At 42.6% G+C, this 23,882-nt stretch overlaps 1 protein-coding gene across 3 annotated transcripts in view; it reads right to left on the minus strand.

Moving 5' to 3' along the window:
- LOC124713151 (E3 ubiquitin-protein ligase CCNB1IP1-like) overlaps window positions 1-23,037 on the minus strand; it is a 212,690-nt gene extending 189,653 nt beyond the window's left edge. For all 3 annotated transcript variants that reach the window (XR_007005631.1, XM_047242929.1, XM_047242927.1), the window contains exon 1: window positions 22,866-23,037. The gene's annotated coding sequence lies outside the window, so the exon portion shown is untranslated. The remainder of the gene's footprint in view (window positions 1-22,865) is intronic.
- Between the last annotated feature and the right edge of the window lie 845 nt (window positions 23,038-23,882).

Below are 23,882 nucleotides of genomic sequence, written 5' to 3' on the forward strand. Positions count from 1 at the left end.
CTTCAACTCTATACCAGAGTTTATTAATTTTAGTGGCTGGTTAGTGCTGACATGCCAGTCTCTTGGCAACTGACGACCACATGTTTGTAATGGGTGAGAGATCTTGAAAAAAATGCTCGTCAGAACAAGAGTCGAACACCCTCTGTACAGAGCTAGGCCAGGACATCATGGGGAACATGTGGTCTTGCATTATCTTGTTGAAAGGTAACGTCACAGAGACCATGAAGATAGGGGGCAGCCACTAGTCACTACATGTGAGAAATGTGACTGTTACAGTACAAATTACAATCTATGTGAACCAGATGTCATCCTACTGAAAACCAAATGGCACCATTGCCACCACAGGACGTGCTGGGCCTGTGTGATGATAACAAATTCAGTCCGGCATGTCCATTCTTCTCAGAGCGTCCTCACAAAAACATTTCCATTACGATGCTATGCACAAAATTGGAACTCATTTTAGAAAAACGATGTGGTGCCACTCTTATGTCTAGTATTATCACTGGATGTAACTCGCTCCGCTGTTGCATGAAAGTAAGCCACCTTTCTCTATAAAGAGTCACGGAAGGTTGTGCCCTTAGTTGGAGGGGAGGGGTTAAAGTGAGTAAACAGGCACAAAATGGCATTTTTATGCTGGAAGTTTCAATTTTTCCACATGTGCCCAAATTTCAATTAAGCTACATTAAATTACCTAACTTCTCCTCACTCCTCACTTTTGATTTGGATGGCTTAGTCCAGTTATTCATATGTTTCAGGGATCACATTTGTATTATCTCACTAAGATCTGGAGTGACTCAGTTGATCTACAAACATAATAAATTTTCTTTGTGAGTGTGTGGCTACATGCTAGTTATTTACATTTTGATTGATTTCTACATTAATGTCAATCTACATTTATAATTAGTATTGCTCCATGACTAGGTGAAACTGCCTCTCCTACTATCTGTCAAGAACTTTCATTCACAAGAATAAAGGTCAATTACTTTTATAGTTGCATACTTTGCTTCTGAGCAAGAGAGAGTTAATTTGTGAATACTGAAAGCCACTGTTGTTCTTAGGTTTGTATTCGTGAATGTTAATATTTTTGCAAATGATGGCTTGTTCTTCACTACACATTTCATAAGGAACTAAATGTATTGTGTGACTGTTGCCAGTATGGGTAGTCTTTTTCTTTTTTTCCTTCTACAACAGTTTGAGGACTGTGCACTAGACATTAGCTGTACAGCATGTTTCTATGCAAATAATAGTTTATTTCTAATTTTGAAATGGTCATAAAACATTATTCTGCATTTTATGCAAAGATTGAAAATAACAACTCACAACATACATGAGGTATTGAGTGAAGACAAGCCCCTAAACAAGACAAAATATTGATAACTTTTTGTCAAACTCTTCAGAACTGATAGAACACACATGCCAGCATGGATATGTTGTCCAGGCTGACTATGTGTCGGCAGCGCAATCTGATTGGGTTGGGGAATTTGGGGTGATTGCAGTGGGTGAGAGGAAAAAGGAGGAGAAAATGTTAGGGAAGGTGGCTGACAGCTGGAGGAGAGAGGCAGCAGACACAGGGGATAGGAATGTAGTACCAGTGAGTTGATTCTAGCCACATACAAGGGGAGTTGGGGTGCAGCATACAATGGCATGGAGGAATATATTGGGTGCAGGATACAGAATGAAGAAAGAGGAAGACTGCGGAGAGCAAGATGCGAATGTAAGGTGGGTGACAGTGTCATGAAGCAGGAATGGAGATGCATGCAGGGAACAGGCCAGCGGATACTGAGGCAAACAGGATTACAGGATTGAAAGATGTGTTACAATTCAACTCCCATCTACATAGTTCAGATAAGTAGTATGATGGAAGAATCCAGATGACAGGGGTTGTACAGAAGCCACTGAAATCAAGCGTGTTGTACTCAGCACAGTTTTCCACACTGGGTGGTCGGTTCTGCTCTTGGCCACTTTGGTAGTGTTATAACGTCAAGTCTAACACATGTATTTCAGAATGACACAACACATATAAGTCACAGAGTAAGTTGACAAGCAAGACATGTGTACACGTTAGCATTTGAATGAGCACTGAGTCCCAGTCTAGCAGCCGCTGCTCGGCTGGCCGCTTAGGTGGCGCAGCTGCTGCATGGCTGGCAGACAGCGCCGCACATAGAGGACACGCGTAATTGCGCGGCAGCGCTTTGAATGATCGGCGAGTCACAACAGTTTTCCCCCCTTTGAAATTGTTGCACTGGTCTTGATGGAGGTGTCCTGGGGGATGGCTAACGTCCATGGGCGTTGTTTGACTGGCCGTAAAGTCTCGAGGAGGAGGCTTCCCGTACGAACGGAAATGCCCCCGATGATAATGGGTCGAGATGACAGGAGAAGTAGGGGTCGAATCTGCTGGGGCCCCATGCACCAATCTGCCCGTTGCGGCAAGTCCAAATGATATGACAGGAGACATGGGCGATGTGTCGGCGTCCGTTGGAGGAGGAGGCAAGTAGATTTGCTCTGACAGAGGATGGTCATCCGGTTCCTGCACGGGCACATCTCCTGGTGGTGTCTGTTCTTGTGCTGGCACCGCAATGACGGTGAGAGGGCTGCGTTGTGAGTTTTGAGAGATGCCAAGATCCCGAGCGTCAGGTAGAGCCAAAGGAGGTGTAGCGGCACTCGGAACAGGCGTTGCTGGCACACGAGGCCGATGCTGGTCCGAATGACGCACTGCAACACCCGTGTCCGTCTGGATTTCATACAGGCGTCTGCCACGGTGTCTTAAGATGCGGCCCGGGCTTCATTTTGGCCGCCTGCCATATCCCCGTACCTAGACGAGGTCGTCGGCGGTGAACCGCCCAAGTGAAGGCACCCGCGGCCGTGAGGTGGAAGGCCGCAGAAGATAAAGTAGCGTGCGGGGCTGTCGGCCATGTAAGAGCTCAGCCAGGCTGTGGTCGCCCATGGGGGTGAAACGGTAAGACGCCAGAAACTGGAGAAGCGCATCATCAGCAGCAGAAGAAGTCAGAAGTTTCCGCATCTGAGCCTTAAATGTGCAGACCAGTCGTTCAGCCTCACCGTTGGATTGTGGATGGAACGGCGGGGCCGTGACATGCATAAGCCGTGACGAGCACAAAAATCCGCAAATTCGAAAGAGGAAAATTGCGGACCATTATCAGTAACAAGAGTAGAGGGGAGGCCTTCCAAAGAAAAAATGCGGGCGAGATTATTGGTGGTTGCTGCAGTGGTAGGCAACGTGCAACGGACAATGAAAGGAAAGTTAGAGTAGGCGTCAATTACAAGGAGCCAATAAGTACCTAAAAAGGGTCCCACAAAGTCAGCATGAATGTGCTCCCAGGGCTTCTCAGGCGAAGGCCACAGTGACAAAGATGACGTCGGGGCAGCAGCCTGTGACGCACAAGGGCCGCAGGCAGCGACTGTGTGTGCTATTTCAGAGTCGATGCCAGGCCAGTACACATGACGGCGCGCCACAGATTTTGTGCGAGACACATCCCAGTGTTCTTGGTGAAGGAGGCGCAAGACCGAAGCACGCAAAGACGCAGGTACCACAACACGCGGCGAAGCATTGTCAGTGGAGAGGAGGATAACACCATCCCTAGCCGTGAGGCGGTAGCGCAAAGCGTAGTAGTTCCGCAACGGATCAGAAGTCTTAGCGGACGGGCGATCTGGCCAACCCTTCTGAATACAGCGTAAAACCCGGGAGAGGGTAGGGTCAGAACCCGTAGCAGCCGCAAGCCTGTCCCCAGTGATGGGGAACCCGTCCACAACCCGCTGCACGGCAACATCCAGGTGGAAACACAAAAGTTCGTCCCTATCGAATGCCTGATCAGGACCCATGGGAAGGCGAGGCACAGCATCAGCATTTGCATGTTGAGCCGTTGGCCGGCAATGAATCTCATAATTGAAACGAGACAAGTAAAGAGCCCAACGCTGGAGGCGGTGTGCAGCCTTGTCGGGAAGTGATGATGGATGAAACAAGGAAACAAGTGGTTTGTGATCCGTAGCAAGATGAAATTTTGAGCCATAGAGAAAAACACCAAACTTATGAAGAGCATAAATAATGGCCAAAGCTTCTTTCTCAATTTGAGAATAAGTTTGTTGGGCATCCGTGAGCGTTTTGGAGGCATAAGCAATGGGTTGTTCCGAACCGTCAGAAAAACGGTGCGCAAGGACTGCACCGACCCCGTATTGAGAGGCGTCTGTGGCAAGAACAAGATGTTGGCCAGGTCGATAAGTAGCCAGGCACGGGGCCTGTTTCAGCAGAGTCTTCAATTTCTGGAAAGCTGCTTCGCATGACGCGGACCAGTGAAAAGGCACGTTTTATGCAACAGGTGATGCAACGGCTGAGCCACCAAAGCCGCAGACGGTAAAAACTTGTGATAGTATGCTATTTTCGCCCAAGGCCTGCAGTTCCTTAACAGATGTAGGGCGAGGAAGGGCATCGATCGCAGTGACAGTTTGCTGAAGCAGACGAATACCATCCCGAGAGAGTTGAAACCCCAAGTACGTGATAGATGCCTGAAAAAATTGTGATTTCTGAAGATTACACTTAAGACTGGCAGTCTGTAAGACATGAAAAAGTGTGCAGAGATTATGAAGATGTTCGTCAGTGGTGGAGCCAGTGACAACAATGTCATCCATGTAATTGATACACCCAGGGACAGGGAGTAATAATTGTTCCAAGAATCGGTGAAAGAGAGCAGGGGTGCTAACAACCTCGAATGGCAAGTGTTGGTATTGATAGAGGCCGAAAGGCGTGTTAAGGACCAGAAACTGCTGGGAAGCAGCGTCGAGAGGAAGTTGATGATAAGCTTTTGACAGGTCAATTTTAGAAAAATACTGGCCTCCAGCAAGTTTAGTGAACAGTCCTTCAGGACGGGGCATAGGGTAAGTGTCAATGAGGCATTGAGCATTAACAGTGGCTTTGAAATCGCCACAGAGACGAATATCACCATTTGGCTTAGCAACGACAATGACAGGAGAGGACCGCTCACTGGAAGTGACAGGAAGCAAGACCCCTGAAGTAGTGAGACGATCCAACTCCCGTTTTACCCGATCACGAAGGGCCACAGGAATGGGCCGAGCCCGAAAAAACTTAGGCCGAGCAGTGGGTTTGAGCGTGATATGAGCTTCAAAGTCGTTTGCACGGCCTAACCCAGGAGAAAAAAGGGACGAAAATGTCGTTGACAAGGAATCCAGTTGAGCATAAGCAATAGCATCAGAGACAATATTGACAGAGTCATCTATGGAGAACCCAAAAACGCGAAAGGCATCGAAACCAAAAAGATTTTCTGTGTTGCTCTGGTCGACCACAAATATGGGAACAGTGCGAAAGACGGATTTGTAAGATACCTCAGCATTAAACTGTCCCAAGAGAGAAATCTTCTGTTTACTGTACGTCCGTAATTGCTGAGTGACAGGTGACAGGAGTGGAGAACCCAACTGAAGATACGTCTGAGAATTAATTATAGTGGCAGCAGAACCGGTATCCACTTTCATGCGAACATCTCGACCAAGGATTTGGACAGTGAGGAATAACTTCCCTGAAAGGGAAGAAGTGCAATTGACAGACAACACAGAATCAGAATCAGCGTCATGTTCATGAACATCATGTATGCGGTCGGATTTGCAAACGGAAGACACATGACCTTTCTTTTTGCAATTGTGACACACAGCCCAACGTGGGGACAATCCTCGCGTGAATGTTTCGTAAAAAACCGCGGACATGAAGGAAGTTGCCGGGGGTTTTGTTGCAGTTTCTTAGCGGGTTGTTTACGGCTAGGCCGAGGCTGCACGTGGGAGCGCACTGCGGCCACGTCGGCCGGCGGGGACGCGCCGCACGCGTCGTCAACAGTGCACAGAGGTTGTATTTCCCCGACATCACCCCACGTCTCTATTTGCACCCCAGCGGTGTGAGAAATTTCAAAAGACTGCGCAATGGAGAGAACTTCATCTAGAGTTGGATTCGCCAACTGAAGGGCATGTTGCCGAACTTCTTTGTCGGGCGCTGACCGGATAATAGCATCCCATACCATGGAATCGGCATAGGATTCTTTGTGAACGTCAGTAACAAATTGACACTTTCGACTGAGGCCGTGAAGTTCAGCAGCCCAAGCGCAATAGGATTGATGTGGCTGTTTTTGACAACGATAAAAGGCAAACGAGAGGCTACCACATGCGTTTGCTTTTGAAAATAGGCAGAAGGGAGCACATTTCAGCAAAGGACAAAGACGCAGGATCCTTCAAAGGAGCCAATTGCGACAACAACCGATACATTTGAGGTGAAATCCAGGAAAGGAACAGAGACTTACATGGTTGTTCATCCGTGACATGAAATGCCAAGAAGAGCTATCGAAGACGTTTTTCATAATCAGACCAGTCTTCCGCCGTCTCGTCGTAAGGAGGAAAAGGAGGTATAGCCAACGACGAGAAACGCCCCGCATTTGACGCCGCGACGAAATCGCGAATCGCCACTGTTTTGCTGTTCAAGGAGATTTTGCAATAGTTGCTCGACAGTAGCCATGGGACCCTGTGGGTCAACGGTGAAAAGGAAAAATCCACTACCTCGTCGCCAATTGTTATAACGTCAAGTCTAACACATATATTTCAGAATGACACAACACATATAAGTCACAGAGTAAGTTGACAAGCAAGACATGTGTACACGTTAGCATTCGAATGAGCACTGAGTCCCAGTCTAGCGGCCGCTGCTCGACTGGCCGCTTAGGTAGCGCAGCTGCTGCATGGCTGGCAACAGCGCCGCACGTAGAGGACGCGCGTAATTGCGCGGCGGCGCTTTGAATGATCAGCGAGTCACAACAGGTAGTGGCCATCATTCAGCTGAACAGATGGTTGGTGGTCACGTCCACATAAAATGAAGTACATAAGAATTGGTATAATCCATATCACTTCATGCAGGGAGGGTTACCTTCATAGTCTCAGATATTACTGAATTTAGCGTATGTTAAAATTCAGGAGTATGTAAGAAACACATATTTTTTTGTTTTCTCCAAAAAAAAAATCTTGCCCCGAGGTACAGGCTTCCAAAGATGACACTGCAAACACCATTTTGAAGATGCGAATTTCAGAATTTTTTAAAAAATGTTGTAACTCTGTAACAGTTCTAGATATTTTGTTAGAGGCTTTTTTATTTGAAGGATAATTGCTTTATGATTACAATGGTATCCTCCGTTTGGACATATCTATCAAAGTTCTTTTATTGTCGCCTTTTAATTTTTTTATAATTTAAAGAAAAATTTTTTTTTCAGAAATGCCAATCCAGAAAAGTTAGATTTTTTTCTGTTGATTAGCACCATGTAGCACTATATTCTCTGTAAAGGAGAGCTTCCACTTATAAGTTGGACAGGTTTTATTTTAAAAAATCTTTTTTTTTTTTTTTAACTTTCAAGAATAATGTATATCTTCACTGAAGTTGCTTCTCACTAATTTCTTTGTTACAAAGATTATTTCTATTGTCTTTGTTGCAGTTATTTCTTATCACTTTCTTTGTTGCAGCTATTTCTTTTCACTCTCATTGTTGCAGATATTTCTTACACTTTGTAGCAATTTCTTGTCAGTTTCTTTGTCGTGGTTGTTCATTGCATATTTCTGTATTGTAGTTGTTCAGTGCTAATTTATTTACAAGAGAGGCTTCTACGAAATCTGAGACCATCCAGTGAGTTCTGAGTTTTCGTGAGGAATTTGCCAGTTGACACAGTTGCAGTGGGTTTTGTGAAAAGGACTGTTTGAAATACTTCTGACTGAGGCCACAGGAGAGTGAAATGTGCTGACTATTTGCATATCCATAAAAGAGTGATATATAAGACAAACAAAAAAACAGAGTTTGTTCAGGTTGGGAATAAGTGTTCTCATTTGAAGACTCTGTTTCAAAGTGAAGATGTTTCCAGTGACAACTTTGTGTGTTCTAAATGTTTTGGCAGAATAACAACAATAATAGTACCTGAACAAGGTGAAGCCTCCCATGGTGCAGATGATACAGATTTTGCACCAATAGAGGAAGAATTAAATATCATGAATCAGTCAACTCCAGAGGTAGGTGTGAAGTCGAAGCATAAGCTCTATGCATTAAGAAAGCGCAGAGAAATTCCTAAAGCTATGCATGAATATACTACAGCAAAACTGACCACAGTCTTCAAAGTAGAAATTCCATCTTCAGAAGAAAATGAACCAAAGCACTCTTGCACCTCTTGCAGGAATTATTCACAAATGTCAATTCAGCTGCTGAATATTGTGCATCCTTCAGTGAAAAGGTGCAATTTTTAACTATTATTCCAGAGACATTTTCAAAGAAAAACAATTATGAACCATGTTTCAGCAGTATCAAAGTAAATGGTAGACAAATAAAAAAATGGGAGGTCTGTAAAATTAGTCTTTGGAAGAATACATCCCTATTATGGTCATCCTGTAGAAGCAGCTTAAGTTCAAATAGTGCAGTCATTTTATCTGAAAGATAAATGGGACTGTTCTCACCAGAGTGCCAACAAAAAAGACACTATAACTGTAGCAGTTGAAGGTCCAAAAAGTTGTGAAAGTGAAGAGGTACATGACTCACAGTATTAAAAAAACATTTGCAATTTAGAAGAGCAATTATACAACTTCACATATTGGAAGATGAAAATTTTATGCACTACAACCTAAGTGGGTAGTTCCACACCCACCTAGAGATGTCTGTTTATGTGTGTACTGCATGAATTTTGAACTTTGTGTGGTAACTTTGAAGAACTTACTGGAGCGGTGACATGACATCTCGGTCGTGTGTGTGAAGTCATTAGTAGTCTGTGATGTAAAGCGAGACTTGTTCATTTGAAGAACGTGGTGACTGCCCTGGAAAGGGAGGACTGTCTTTGCAGACACTTGGCCTGGAAGATGTAGCAGATAACTGCAGAAATCACATATGTGACATGGGAGGAAAATAAACTAATTAAGAAAACTGTTGCTTTTGACAGTTTCATTGATAAACTTGGTAAATGGTCAGTTAAAGCAGTAACACACCAGCATCTGAAGAAACTGCAACAACACACTGCAGAAGTGTAAGAGTGTGTAAAGGCTGAAGAACTACGTTTTGTGCTTCACTGATATTTTGCTGAGAACTGGTATGTAATCCTCCCACTAGAAGTACAAGGGTATCATTGGGGTAACGACCAAGTTTCAATTTTTACAGGAGTGACATATTTTCAAAACAAGACCACAATTATTGCAGTTATAAGTGATGACACAGGACATGACCAGGACATATTTTGCTGGCAGTGCGCAAAATTCTTCAACTGCAAACAGGGGCAGAGAATATCATCATTATTTCTGATGGCGCTCCTAGTCATTTTAAAAATTGTTACCAGCTGTTTGAATTGCGTAAGTCACTTGCGCCAACTGACTGGCTATACAGTGCTACTGGTCATGGGAAGGGGGCCTTATGATGGTGTAGGAGGCCAGCTGAAGCACCATGCTACAAAACATAACGTTTCTAGACCAAATACAGCTGTGATTCAGAATGATGAGGATTTTACGAGAGTTGTGAAATCTTACACATCCACAACCCTCATTCTTTTGTCCAAAGAGGAAATCGAAGAATTCCGTGAGCAGAAAAAAGAAGAATGGTCCAAACAAACTACTCCTGTGAAAGGAATTCAGAAGACACATTTTTGTACTCAAAGTGATGGGCGAACTAATATTGCATGCACTTTAAAGAGCAGGAAAAAAGAAACTTTGTTCGTTTGGCCAACACCTCAGAAACAGCAGGATAATATTCAGATTCACAACCTGAGAAGGGAGATGCTGTGGCATGTGTGTATGACTGTGACTGGTGGATTGCAGAGATTATAGACACCAGTTATGAGTTAAATGAGATTGTAGTGAACTTTATGCTACTACATGGACCAGCTGCTGATTAGGTTTCCAGCTGAAGGACAGCAACAATGCCATCAGTGCTCACTTCCTCTTCACAATGTTTTGAAGACTGAAAGTGCTCCGGTTCCTATTGGTTCAACAGGAAGGCATCACTCTATACCAAAGGAAGATACTGAAGCAGTGGAACACATTTTTAGTTCATTGACTGGCTAATTTCAGTACAAAACAGAGTGCACAGAAGTTGTATAAACTGAAGCCTCTAAATCTTTGGACCTTTCACATACATTTTGGAATCATTTAAAATGCTTGAAAAACTAAAATTATATTAAATATGGCTACGTTTTGATTTTTATGAGCCTGATGGGTGATAATGTGCTAATAAAACAGGTTTCATGTATGGCAAAAATTTCAATTGTTTCTAAAACCAGTTCAACTTAAAAGTGGAGCTCACCTTTTCACCTTAACTCATCAACAGAAAAAAAAAAAAAAAATCAAAATTTTATGGATTGGCATTTTTCGAAAAAAATTTTTTTACCCTAAATTACAAAAAAGTTCAGAACACTATAGTAAAAGAACTTGGACAGATAAGTCCAAATGGAAGATTTCTTTGTAACAATAAAGCAATTATCTTTCAAACTGAAAAAAAAAAAAAAAAAAAAAAAATCTAGAACCGTTCCAGAGATACAACATTTTAAAATTCTTTCCAAAGTTTGCATCTTCAAAATGGTATGCGCAGTGTCATCTTTGGAAGATTGTATCTTGGAGCAGATTTTTTTTTTTTTTTTTTTTTTTTTTTGAGAAAACAAAAAATACATGTTTCTTACTTTGTCCTTTATTTTAACGTATGAATTCAATAACATCTAAGACTACGAAGGTAAGATTTTTTCCTAGCCTGCCTGAATTGATATGGACTATGCCAGTTACATCAGAGCTGGTAGATGATATGACCGCTTTCACAGGTGGCCCTGCCTTTGATAGGATAGAATATACTTGTGATGGGACTGGAGTGGGATGTGCTTGGTGGTTGTGTAAACGGCCACATCTGATACCAGTGTAAACAGGGCACCCTAACAGGCATGGGGCCTCACTGCCCATCACTAGGTTTGAACCTGGGTTCTCTGCTGGGCATGAGAAAGACGAGGGTGAGGGTGTGTCCACAGATAAATCCTGATGACAGAATAACAACATTTATTTATCAGCTACAATACAAGGGTTGTGAGCCCTCTAGGAGAGGCTTCTTTCCACATGTAATATTCCTGGTGGCGACAGAGGTGACTGGTGGATGTTCACATGTTTGCCCGCTGCTGCCTCTGAAGCTGTGCTGGTGTAACTCGGAACTGCTGCCTCCACAGTGGCACTCCAGACTTGCAGGGACTTAACTGCAGCAGCTAGGACCACGCGCCATGGGCCTCTGTGGTGCTGGTGGCTAGGGGGCTTGGCAGTTGACAGGTCAGTGCCCCCCGTCTCAGTGGACCTCACAAGTGGCAGCTGTCTGGCATCGGCAGCCTAGTCTCCCCGACTCCTGCCCCAGTTGCAGCGTTCATGACAGCAGCGTCCAAGGATGATGGCAACAATGCATTACCACAATGCACCCCAAGCAATGACTTCCATGACAGGCATAACTGACCCGATTACTGCCCTCAGTGTCAACACCCTGCAGTGTGGCGAGCTGCCTCTTCTCATGTCTTCTGCTGCGCGGAAAACTGGCCACTGACACAGCATTCTCCTTTGTGTTGCTAAATTCAGCACTCCGCCGACCCAATTAAGCCACGATATCGTAGCACTGAATGTGCAACCAAATGTAACACAAATATGACTTTTCTGGCTCCTAATATTCTTCACATTCTAACTAACTTTGTTACTGCTAAACTCCTAACTTTAACCTAACTTAATCACTCTCGCCTTTTGAACCTCTACACTCCCCCCTTCTATGGAAAAAATGCGTACCTGCATTCTGCCTCTACATCTATTTACAACTGACTCTCAATACACGGCTTTGAACCCTCTACCAATACTCGACTTGTAGCACATTTACACAGTTCACTTCCTTTGAGACTGTGGCTTCACTAATAATTATGCTACAGTTCTCCCTCTTATACACAATTGTTCCTTATGATCCTTTGAGCACACTTAGTCTTTGCCTTCTGGCCTGTTCACTTATTACACTGCCTTGTCAGGAGGGCTTGCCTTTCAGATCAGTTTGAATTCATAGGCTGAAGTTTACGAAGTGTGGAATTTGGGCAACTCTTCTCTTGAACAAGAAATACATTGCTCTGATCACCACAAGAAATACACAACTGGCTGATGATGATCCAATGACTGCCATTGCTGCTTACTTCTGTAGCTTTTCACTTGCTCTAAGACATGTTCCATGGTAACTCAACCATGTTGGGTAGTAATCATCTGACGCAGAGAAGTGAGTAGGTTCTCATCAATGGTATCTTTAAGAAACAAAAGATGTTCAGGGGGCAAAACCGAGGAAGGTAGGTCAGGAACATAAATTAAGGACTGGACCATATTGATGGCTATGCTACCCCTTATCGTAGCTGGTTAACAAAAAGAAAATCCTAATGTCAGTCTCGCAACCCTGCTCTAGGTCTTTGCATACACTGACGATTTGCCATATTGTCCTGTTTCCTTTGCTTTTGTTTTCTCTTTTTCTCCTCCTCATCTGCCGTTACTCTCCCCCCTTCTACAGAAACAGTGGTCACACAAGGCAATTTGTCCATATCCCCCTCAAATAGCCAAATTCGGCTTACATGGGCAATCAAAGGGAGGGCGGGTGGGGAGCTGATGTTTAATGTTAACCGGCAACATCATCTCTGTTATCTGTTAGGGGCAATTATATCCTGCCACGAACATCTTTGCTTTCCCCTTCAGAACATAAGGATTTATTAACATAACCCACATCCTATTTAGATAACACTGCTTTTGCATCATGTGCGCCTTCCTGTTTCTGTAAAGCTGTCATATTCATTTTTTGTAATTGTCTCCAGATAAGTTTCACTCTCCTAGCGAAATCCTTCACAGACCAGATGTCTTCTTGCAGCAGGGCTTTGCAAAACTCAAAAGGTAATGGCATCTTAAATCCAAAAATTGCATTTCAATTTGTCTGCAGTGACAATGTAGGCCAATACGATATCCCAATTGTTATGCTGGGAAATTACGTAAAAACTCAACATTTTCGCAATTGTCCTGTGGACTCATTCTGTGCGACTATTAGTCTTGAGGACACTGAGCGTTCGTCCATAATTTTTTAATGCACAACAGCCTGCATAGCTGCTACATTAATTCTGATGTAAAATTTGTGCCCTGACCCATGATTATGGTTTCAGGTGTCCCAAACCGAAGCATCCATTGGCTGACTAGTGCCTAAGCCTCCGTCACAGCTTGCTGGTCCAGTAAACTACCATGGAAACATACCAAGAAAAATGGTCAATAATGGTTAATAGATAATGATTCCCTGCTGGTGTTTGTGCTAGGGGTCCTAAGATGTCCAGCCCTACCATTTGGATGGGCTTATCAGCTCCTGGTTACCTATGTAGCTTAATTTTCTGGTGGTTAATCTCCACTCTTTGAGCACACCGAACACTATTTTTCACATAATTGTCCACATCCTGCCTACACGTCATCCACCAATAAAGCTGCACTACCCTTCTCTCCATTGCTCTTCGACCCAAATCATTCACTTGCCTCAACACTTCGTCACGCAAGCTCTGTGGTACTACTAACCGCGGTCCATTTCACGTCGTGCGATGCAATACTCCATTCTCCATGCAGAACTGCTGCTATTCAGCAAATGGCTGACAGCCTGGGTCAGCACTTTGTGCAGCCATTTGTTCACTTTTGTCAATGCCTGTGCATTCCATAGTGCGTACCTTACGGCTGAGTCCATCCACATTAGTGTGTGACCTTCCCAGCCTCGCAATCGAACTCGCTTAACTGCAAGGCCCATCTCAACAAAGTCCTAAAAGTCACTTAAACGCTGTGTGATCAGTCACCACTTTAAATTGTCTACCATAGAGATAACAATGATAGTACACAATTCCAAAAATCACTGAGAGCATTTCCCTCTCCGTAGTGGAATAATTTTGTTCAGCATTATTGAGCTCCCATGAAGCATGCGCAATACAGTGCCCCTGTCCATCTACTTCCTGACTCAAAACAACTCCTAGTGCAAAATCACTCAAATCACAAGAAAGAATAAACTGTTTTTCAAAATCCGGGTAGACCAATATGTGACTACATGTCAACACATATTTCATCTTCTGGAAAGCCATCTCATCCTCATCTGTCCAACGAAACTTCACTCCTTTGCATAGAAACTGCATGAAAGGTCTTGCAATTTCTGCAAATTTCAGAACATACCTATGATAAAAATTCACGAGGCCCAACTAAGGTTGCAACTCCTTTAGCTTGGTGGGTGTTGGAAAATTTTGAATGGCCTCAACTAACTATGGATTGGTATGAATTCCATCTTGCCCCATAATGTGATCCAAACAACAAACTTCTTGTAATACAAAATGACATTTCTATAAATTCTACATTAACCGTGCTGGACGCATATGGTCAAACACTTCGTGCAACTGCTCCAGATGTTCAGGAATATTCTTTGAATACACAATTATGTCACCCAGGTATACCATGCACTGTTTTGTTTTTAATCTTTGTAACACACTATCCAACAAATGCTGAAAGGCTGCCAGCGCGTTTTTAAGTCCAAACAGCATGCGACAAAACTGGAAATGCCCAGTCGGCATTGAGAACGTAGTTTTAAGTTGGTCCTCAAGTGTTACTTCCAACTCGTGGCAAACACTACGCAAATCCAGTTTTGTGAAGTACTGGCACTGGCCCAAGTTGTCCAATGTCTCTATCATATTGAGCACAGGATATGCATCCAACACCATTCTCTGATTGAGGAAATGTTAATCACAACAGAAACAATAAGCTTTGCCACAATCTGGTGATTTCTTGTTTACAATTACAATGGGAGCAGAACAGGACTACAAACAGGTTTTATGACATCATCTCTAAGTTGCTGATCTATAAACTCTTCCATAAATGCCTGTAAGTGCCTTGGAGCTTGATACAGTTGTTTGTAGATGAAAGCTTCACTTTCAGTAGAAATTTGGTGCTGAAGAAGTGGTGCTGCAGTTAATGGACCCGATGGATTATTTTCCACTAAAACTCTATCCTATGCTTCCAGGGGAGCCACCCTAATCCTTAGTGCTGACCAGTCAACAGACCCTCCTGGCATTGTGTAGTTTGCTGTAAAATCATGGTGTAGTTCACCTTCACCTAACACTTCTAAATTCGCAACTAGGGTACCCCTACTTCCCTGGGGCCAAAATTATCAATACTGGCAGGCACTACCCCCATGCCGTCTACCTCCTGAATGCAGAACATGGTACTTGGAATAAAACAACCAACTGTGCCTAATACTTTGTTATCCACCAAAGGTTCAACGATACATAACAAGTTCCCTGGCATGTCAGTACCGAGATCAATGCTGACTATCTTTCCTGTACCTTTCGGTATGTGATCCCGCGAATCAACCTTAAGGGACCTTGTATGCAGTTTAACTGACTTCCCCCGGCCATTAGAAGGACTTTGAGACAGTGAAGGTATTCCGGCTACAGAGCATAGCCGAAACAAAGTTCCATCCAGTTCTACCATATGACATTCCAGGTCAATTATGGCGCAATGTGCAACCAGGAAATCAAGCCCGAGAATCACGTTGTACCTGCCCCTAACCACGGGAAGAACTTCTGCATCCTCTTGGAAGTTAAACTCCGCCAGCCAGAACTTCAACACTCTAGCACCGAGTGAGTTTACACATCCTCTACCTATGCCACTTAATGTCCAGAGTGATGCACTTAACCTGTTTGCCCCAAATACTCGCTCACTTGTAACCGATACCTGAGAACTGGTAACCAACAGCATTTTACATATCCTCCACACAGCCGGCCAGAAAACAGTCTGCAACTGCTTTCTTACATGTGCTAACTTTTACTGAGAGTGTGGCACAGTGGACACCCCACCTCATGCACCGTTCAACTGCTGCCTGTAAGATCTACCCTGCAACTGAAACTTCTGTTGTTGCTGGTTCCTGTTACAACATTTCTGAACTGAGTGACCAAATTTCCTACAATACCTGCAACATTGTTGTCTGCAATCTCTTTGTATATGACCCTTTTACCCACACCAAAAACAATTTATGCCCACACTAAACACTGTCTGACTTTCACATGACCTAGCCAATGACTCAATTTCCACTAAAGATAGTACAATATCTACTGCTTAACTCAAATACTTAGGAAATTCCGAACGGACCTTTCTTGACATTTCCGGTTGTAGCCCCCTCAAAAATGTGTTAAGAGCACTTTGCTCTTATTCCCGCAAAGTTAACTCTGTCATCATTCATGAGCTCATAGGTACTTAAATTGATTTTACGAATAGTCAGCAAAACTTTCAGTAGATTCATTCTGCTTACAAATAACCCTAGTAAGTTGTTCCCAACAATATCTTGCAGTGTTGTTCTTCTGATATCTCTCTAATAACCCTTCCTGAAAATTCTCAAATGTTTTAGCCACCCTCAGTTTCTCATTACACGTAACATGTGCTCCAACATCTCCCATTAACTTCAGTTTAGCAACACTTAATAAATGTTCGTTACTCCATCCCCCTCGATTTGGTGGCTGTAGCCAAATTGTCAAAAAAGTTAAAAACTAAAAACATCTTGCCCTGTTTCCCTGAAAACGGGGTAACCAATGCCGCAGCAGTACCATCAAGGATGGGTGGATTGGGATATGACTGCTCTCTCTCCATCGCTTTGACATTATTTAATTTCTCCGCCTGATCACTAAGTTACTCAATAACCTCAGCAGCTGAAAGTTCCTTTGCCATGGCTAGAACTTAATCAAAAGAAAAGTATACCCACAGAATACAAAAAATGATCCAGGCAAATGACAGGAAAAGGGACAACCCAACAGGTTCGAAACCAGCACTTACTTCCTTTGCGGCATGTTACACCATCACTGTAGGTGCTCCATACTGCTAACTCTTAACTCAACAAGGTGTGTTCTTCACAATGCCCCATCAGTCTTCCTGACACCAGTGTAAACTGCCTCATCTGATACCAATGTAAATGAGGTTATGTTGCCAGGTACGGGACTTCACTGCCTTTTGCCAGATTCGAATGTGGGTTCCCTGCTGGGTGTGAGGAAGAAGATGATGAGGATGTGTCCTTGGATGGCTTCAGATGACAGAATAACAACATTTATTTATCAGCTGCAATACAATGGCTGTGGCCCCTCTGGGCGAGGTTTGCTTCCACTCTTAATATTCTTGGTGGCGACTAGCAGACATTCACATGTGTGGCTGCCACTGCCTCTGAAGCTGCTCTGGCATAACTTGAATCTACTGGTCGACAGTGGTGCTCCAGCCATGAAGGGACTTAATGTGGCACAGCTGGGACCATGTGCCACGGGCCTCTGTTGTGCCAGGGGCTGGGGTGGGGGGCTCGTGGCATCGGGACAGGGGACAGGTCAGTGCCCTGTCTCAATGGACCTCCCCAGCAGCAGCTGTCTGGCGTCGGCAGGCCAGGGACCCCGGCTCCTGCCTTGGTCACAGCGTTCAGGTGGCTACGTCCAAGGGCATTGGTAACACTGCATTACCACAATGCACCCCAAGCGATGACTCCCACAGGTGACTACCTGTTAAAGGCGTCCAATGATAGTTACAGCAGCCATGTCACTCTGGCATCTTCTAGGCGACGATCTGCATTACGGTGGTGATTATACAAAGATTGTGATGGCAGTGACGACTCTGCACTGGTGACAGCACTAAGTGACACAGGTTCCGTCACTCCAATGCCTCATGACGGACGATGTTGATAAGCTGGTTGCCAGTCCTTAAACACAGCTTTCTGCCACTGTCTGCTGTTCTTCTTACCCAGTATGTTGGTGGAATATTCCTGTGTTGCTCAACTTGCATAACTGATCCAGTTACTACCCTTGACGTCAACACACTGGCATGCAGCAAACTGCTTCTTGTCACATATTCTGCTGTGCACCAAGCTGGCCATTGACACAGCGTTCTCCTTCGTGGTGCTGAACTCAGCACTCCGGCTACCCGATTATGCCACAGTATCATAGCACTGAATTGCGCAACTGAATGTAATGCACATATGACTTCTGGCTCCCAATATTCTTCACATTTTAACTAACTTTATTACTGTGGAATTCCTACCTTTAACTAACTTAACCACTGTCATCTTTCGATCCTCTACAGGTGTATAGGACAAGTCTTGCACATCGGTACAACACGTAGGCAAGGGATTGGGAGTATGTGCGCCATGACGATGAACTACAGTATTCCGCAGATTGGATGTGTGAATCCAACTTTGAAGAAGGATAGATGATTATAGGCAGTATGCTCCCATTTCTGGGCATGACGGTAAATAATCAAAGCCCTGGCAATGGAAAAAGTTGTTGCACATATGATATTGGGTGATAAGGGGGATGCTCCTTTGCGATGGTTGCTTGGGGTGGTGATTGGATTGCAGACGTGTGGATGTGGCATGGGAAATGTCTGCAGCTCTGTTTGGGAGGGGGGTGGGTAATGCATCAGTAAGACCTTCAGCATACTGAGCAAGGGACTACTCATCACTACAGATGTGCTTGTTACTAGTGGCCATGGGTGAGACTTTAGTGTGGAATGGATACCAATAATTAAAATGCAGGTACTGTTCATGCACAGTGGGCTCAATAATGACAGAGGTTTTATGAACTGGGTGTCTTGGCCCTGGATCAAGAACATGAGGATTTCATCAATGAACCTGCACCAGGCAAGGGGTTGAACTTTGTATGGCTAGGAAAGTTTCTTCTAGATGGCCCATAAACTGCTTGGCATAGTAACATCACATGCAGGTAGCCTGGGCCATTCTTGGATTTTTTTTCATGTCATTGATCAATGGAGTAATAGTTATGCATAAAAATGTTGTTTCTCTGGTGGTGTGTAAGTAACAGCTTGATGTGTCTGGGGCTGGTACTAGGAAGTGAAGTAGAAAGTGATACCAGCATTTGGGGATGTTTGTTTATAGTGCGGTAATATCAAACATGACAAGTAAGGATCCAGATGGTGTTGGGTGGGAATAGATGAGAGATGGTGTAAGAGGTGGTTTGTGTCCTTGATATGAGACCAATGCTGCAGGGTATGGGTTAGAGTTGCTGGTCAACATCAGTCGATATTCTTTCCGTGGGAACACAGTAACCAGCTAAAATGCAGCATCAAGGACAGTTAGGTTAGGGATTTCAGGAAGCATGTGTAAGGTGGATTTGTGGGGCACATGGCTTGCAGGAATCAAACACTACCTCTCTCTACATTCTGCCAACTCCAAACCAACCATCTCATTCTTTTATGCACATACAAAGCTACAGTGTTGCAAGAATTTACTTCTCCTTTGAGCAGAAGATACAGAAACAAATCCATGGCATGGCCATAATCACCTACATGGCATCCTCCTAAGCCATCTTGTCAAGAGCCATCTAGAAGAAAGCCTCCTTGTCACCCACAAACCCAAACCTCTTGTCCGGTTGAGGTTCATAGATGGAATATTCACACGCAGGACAGAGACACTGTCCTCATTCCTTCCCTCTGCTTCTCATGTTTCTTCCAGTCCTGGACGTTGCCCTCCACATCTCCAATGGCTTCAAACAAATCTCGATCCATTTCAAGTTCAGTAACCATCTGCACTGCATGTATTTTAATAGCTCCCATCCATTCCACACGATAAAGGCTCTCCCATATAGTCTGGCCACCAGTGGACTGCATATCTACATTGATGAGCAATCCCTTGCCCAGTATACTGAAGGTATACCCTCCCTTCCACTCCCTACCTCCTTTCTTCTAACGTCACTCTCTACCCGACACAACCCCACACCCCAGTCTTGCTGCATTGCCAACACAATGTTGTTATCAGGGGCAATGTAGTCATGCACTCTATTAGCTCTGAAGAAGGATTTGTCAGAAATCTTGCAACATCCTCAGTCTTGTTTATGTGACTATCGACAAATCAATTCCTGAACTATACACAAGATGTTACTTTCACTCCTTCAATTATTTGTATTCCTCTAAGGACTATTAGCACGTATAAAGCTAACTTGCTGATGCATTCATCTTCAAAATTAGCAGTCAGCACCAAACAAATGTAGCAGAACATAATCACTGAGAATACTATGATACGTGATTTCCAATTGAAATTGTAATCAATGCACACACCCAGGAATTTTAAATACACAGTGTTACACATTTGCTTTCATGACAGAATCTGTTACTGATGACGTAGGGTCTACCCTGTCTTGGTAAGGAAATCAACTGTATTTTTTCTAAATTAAGTGACTGACCACTTGCAGACAATAAAACAACAATTTTATGAGAATTTCATTTATCATTTCTTCTACTAGTGGATCTCTTCTGGGCTTGATTATGAAACTTTCATCTTCTGCAAAAGGAACAATTTCTGGTTTATAAGAATTTAATGAGAGGTCATGTTTTCATAGTACGAACAACAGTGGATCAAATATCAAACTTCACAGCAATGTATCCAGTGTAACATGATGCTGCTGCATAAAAACTGCCTAGGTAGTCTAATACATGACTCTCTGCTCCATAATAGGCTAGTTAAATATAGAGTGAACTATTTACTCATTCTACTTTGAAACCAACAGATATTAATTTTCTCCAAAATGATGATGTGATCTGCAATGCTGAACGCCTTGGACAGGCTACGAAAAAATCTTGGTAGATTAAATAATCCCATCTAAACATTTTATTACATAATCAGTGAAATGATAGCTGGTTTGCTCAATGGGGAAAGGACTTTCTGGAATTCAGTATATGAGGACAGTATCTTGAGGACACTTCACAGTCTGAACACAGGGATTGTATTACATGTATTATTTTAGGTAGTTGTGTAGCTGTAACTTAGAAATGAAAATATAATGTAAACTTTTGTATTTCTCTTAAAAAAGAGAAAAAAGTTTCTTTTTGTAAACCTTGATATGTCTCCTGTACATCAAATCAAATGATTTGAAAATTGCACGTAATGATATGAATAAATCACATATCTCAGATCACATAACACATCATTGACTCACTCTCTCCCTTCTACAGACATGTTCAATCACTCTTATATGCATTACCTTTTCCCAAAATGTCTGTCCTGATTCATTTCTTTAAAAGTAGTTATCTAACGACACCTTCTGTTAGTCTACAAAGATAGCTTGCAAAACTGGTATGAAATAAATGTGACCAAGTACAAGCAGTATATCAGAACAACAGGCTTTTAATATTTTGCTAAAATGTTATCAGTGCCGAGAGAATTTACTGCTTTTAACTGAATTAACTGTTTTCCTGATTTCAATGAAAGAAGTTATAATAGTACGAAACTGATTGAATTCTTCCCTCTGCTAGTTCTACTACATATGTTGCTTTCATTTCATTATTAGAAAATTTTAAATTAGTTTTGATAGACAACAGCAAATTCTTAATCATTAGAGATCTCAGACATGATTATATATAAAATATTAGATGCCTTCTTTGTTTTCCTTTTGATTTTAACTGCAACCTTTGGCATATTTGGAAATGAATATGACAGTTCTGTGGAATAACATGTATTAGAATAGGCTGACAATATTCTTGTTGGGTCTGCAGCCGAATCAGTCATCTTGACAGATGCTACCCATCACATAGAGGAGCACTAAGCAGTAGATGGGCAAATCTAAGACTAAAAGGACTAAGCTAACGAACCAAGTCCTTCTTCAAATTTAGAAAAACACACACACACGGCCGCTTAATCTCCAAGCACTGAGACCAAACTGCTACAACCAAGAAACAAATCAAACTTGTACACAGTGCAAACATCCACCTGCAAGGCATAGAAATGTAAGAGATGATCTGGTAGCTAAAGAAGCATGCAGGAGAGCACTGAAACACGAAACAGTTGCCTCAAGTGATAACTACCACAGTGATATGCCAAGGATCCACATTTTATTAGACAGAAGGGTAGATAGGAGATATCAATAAAGCCTCTAAGATTAATGAATTGCTCTTATCACAAATCCAAAACAGCCATCGCCCTTTGATGCAGGGATCAAGGGGGCTCAGCTTTGCCTCCACATCCCATACACACAGACAAAGATTACAGTATTATCTAATTAAGTAAACACACAATATAAACCAATTACAAATTTCATACCATAGCCACGCAATCGACTTTTACAATCTAGTAAGTTCTTTCAAGTTGATTGAGATCTCAGACGAACAAGCGATACTCAGTTATTTGGCAGGGGTTTGGGAGTATGGCAAATATTTTCCTACTTCTTTTACATGGAAGCAACATATCATAATAATTCCCTCAATAACTTTCATTTTCTTTGCCGATTGTTACACTGCCATTATCATTCAATTCTGCATCATCTTTACAATATTTCAATGAGTCACTTGAGACACATAATGTGTGACAAGCAACAACCCAAGTGCTTTTCTTCACTGACAAAAATCTAACAATGCATAGGATATGTAACTTCTTTTCCTGTTAGTAACTGTTGCTGACTGGCCCAAGCAATAATTTTCCGCAAATACCGCTATTCGTGGACGTTGTCATAATAAAACAAAACAGTCGTTTGGGGAATAAGAATCTTATAGCTTACGTATAGGGTGCCACCGTGTTACTTTCAGTAATTGTACACATATTATAGGCAACTCGTTTTTTCCAGCTGAATTAAAATTTTCGCCAATTTCTTTCTACTATACAAATAATTCGAAATTAACAGTATTGTAGTTTATTGTGTTACCTTTAGCAGTGCAGTTAGAGTGCTATAAATAATAATTGAAAAAAAAAAACGTGAAGCACTATAAGCGGGGAAGAATTTCTGCTAGCTTCAGCACATAGTCGAAAAGGTCTTCATAACAGAGAGCAACGAATACGGTTCACTTACCGACTTTACATATATTCTTATTGCGCCTAACTACAACATTTCAAATACAATCAAGAAACATCTTCAAACTTGGCGCTGCTAATTACACTACAGAGATTAATATACTGAAAACCAAAGATGACATTTATAACCTTCGCGGGTCTACGATAAACTATGGTATCTACCAACGAGTTAAAATTTCATAGAGTGGCTGAGATACTAGTTACAGCGCTCCTAGCGGCAACCAACGCTAACTCGGCCGCTATGTTCTCCTTAGTCAAAACATTAGGAAAGCGTTACTGTTGTTTGTGTTGGAAGTGTGTCAGCTGTTGTGATATTACTGCAATATTTAACTTTTCTAGTTGACACTTTTGTTACAAAATATAAAGTCAACATCCCTGCAGTTGTTCAGCGTTCAACTGCACAAATCGCAGCGATAAAACAACAAATATTTCATATTATAAGTAAGTATATTAGTACCGAAATACGGCACACGTTTTTTAATGTTTATTAAAGAGTCATTTGCATTGGAACTGTAATTATGCTTAAAACAAATGCAGGAAGTAATTTATTTATCGTTGATTACAGATTTCCTTTAAAAGATAAGGAAATTACAAAAAGATGGGTTATAAATATGAAGCGAGAAAACTGGTTTCCTACTACAGCCAGTTACCTCTGTTCAGCTCATTTTGAAGAGAAATATATGTACCACACAAATGTCCAGAGGCGCCTTTTGTCAAAACCAGTACCTACTATCTTTAACTTTCCACCACATTTACAAAAGCAAGATAAAGTATTACGACCACAACCCAGAAAGCGATCTTTCGACAATTTGCAAGATAGTGCTATTACAGTGACATCATTAGCACAAAGTAAGTCAATAATTTAATTTTACTCCGTGTTCTTATTACTTTGAATTACATACTTTCTATTATAATCTTATGCTGCAACTCTGTTATAAACTTATGATGTAACTACATTCTTTCAGTGCCTGTCGGACCCACATCTGTTTCTGCTGACCACAATTACTGTCTACCA

This window comes from Schistocerca piceifrons, chromosome 1 (assembly GCF_021461385.2).
Source record: "Schistocerca piceifrons isolate TAMUIC-IGC-003096 chromosome 1, iqSchPice1.1, whole genome shotgun sequence".
In the NCBI taxonomy this organism is placed as follows: domain Eukaryota; kingdom Metazoa; phylum Arthropoda; class Insecta; order Orthoptera; family Acrididae; genus Schistocerca; species Schistocerca piceifrons.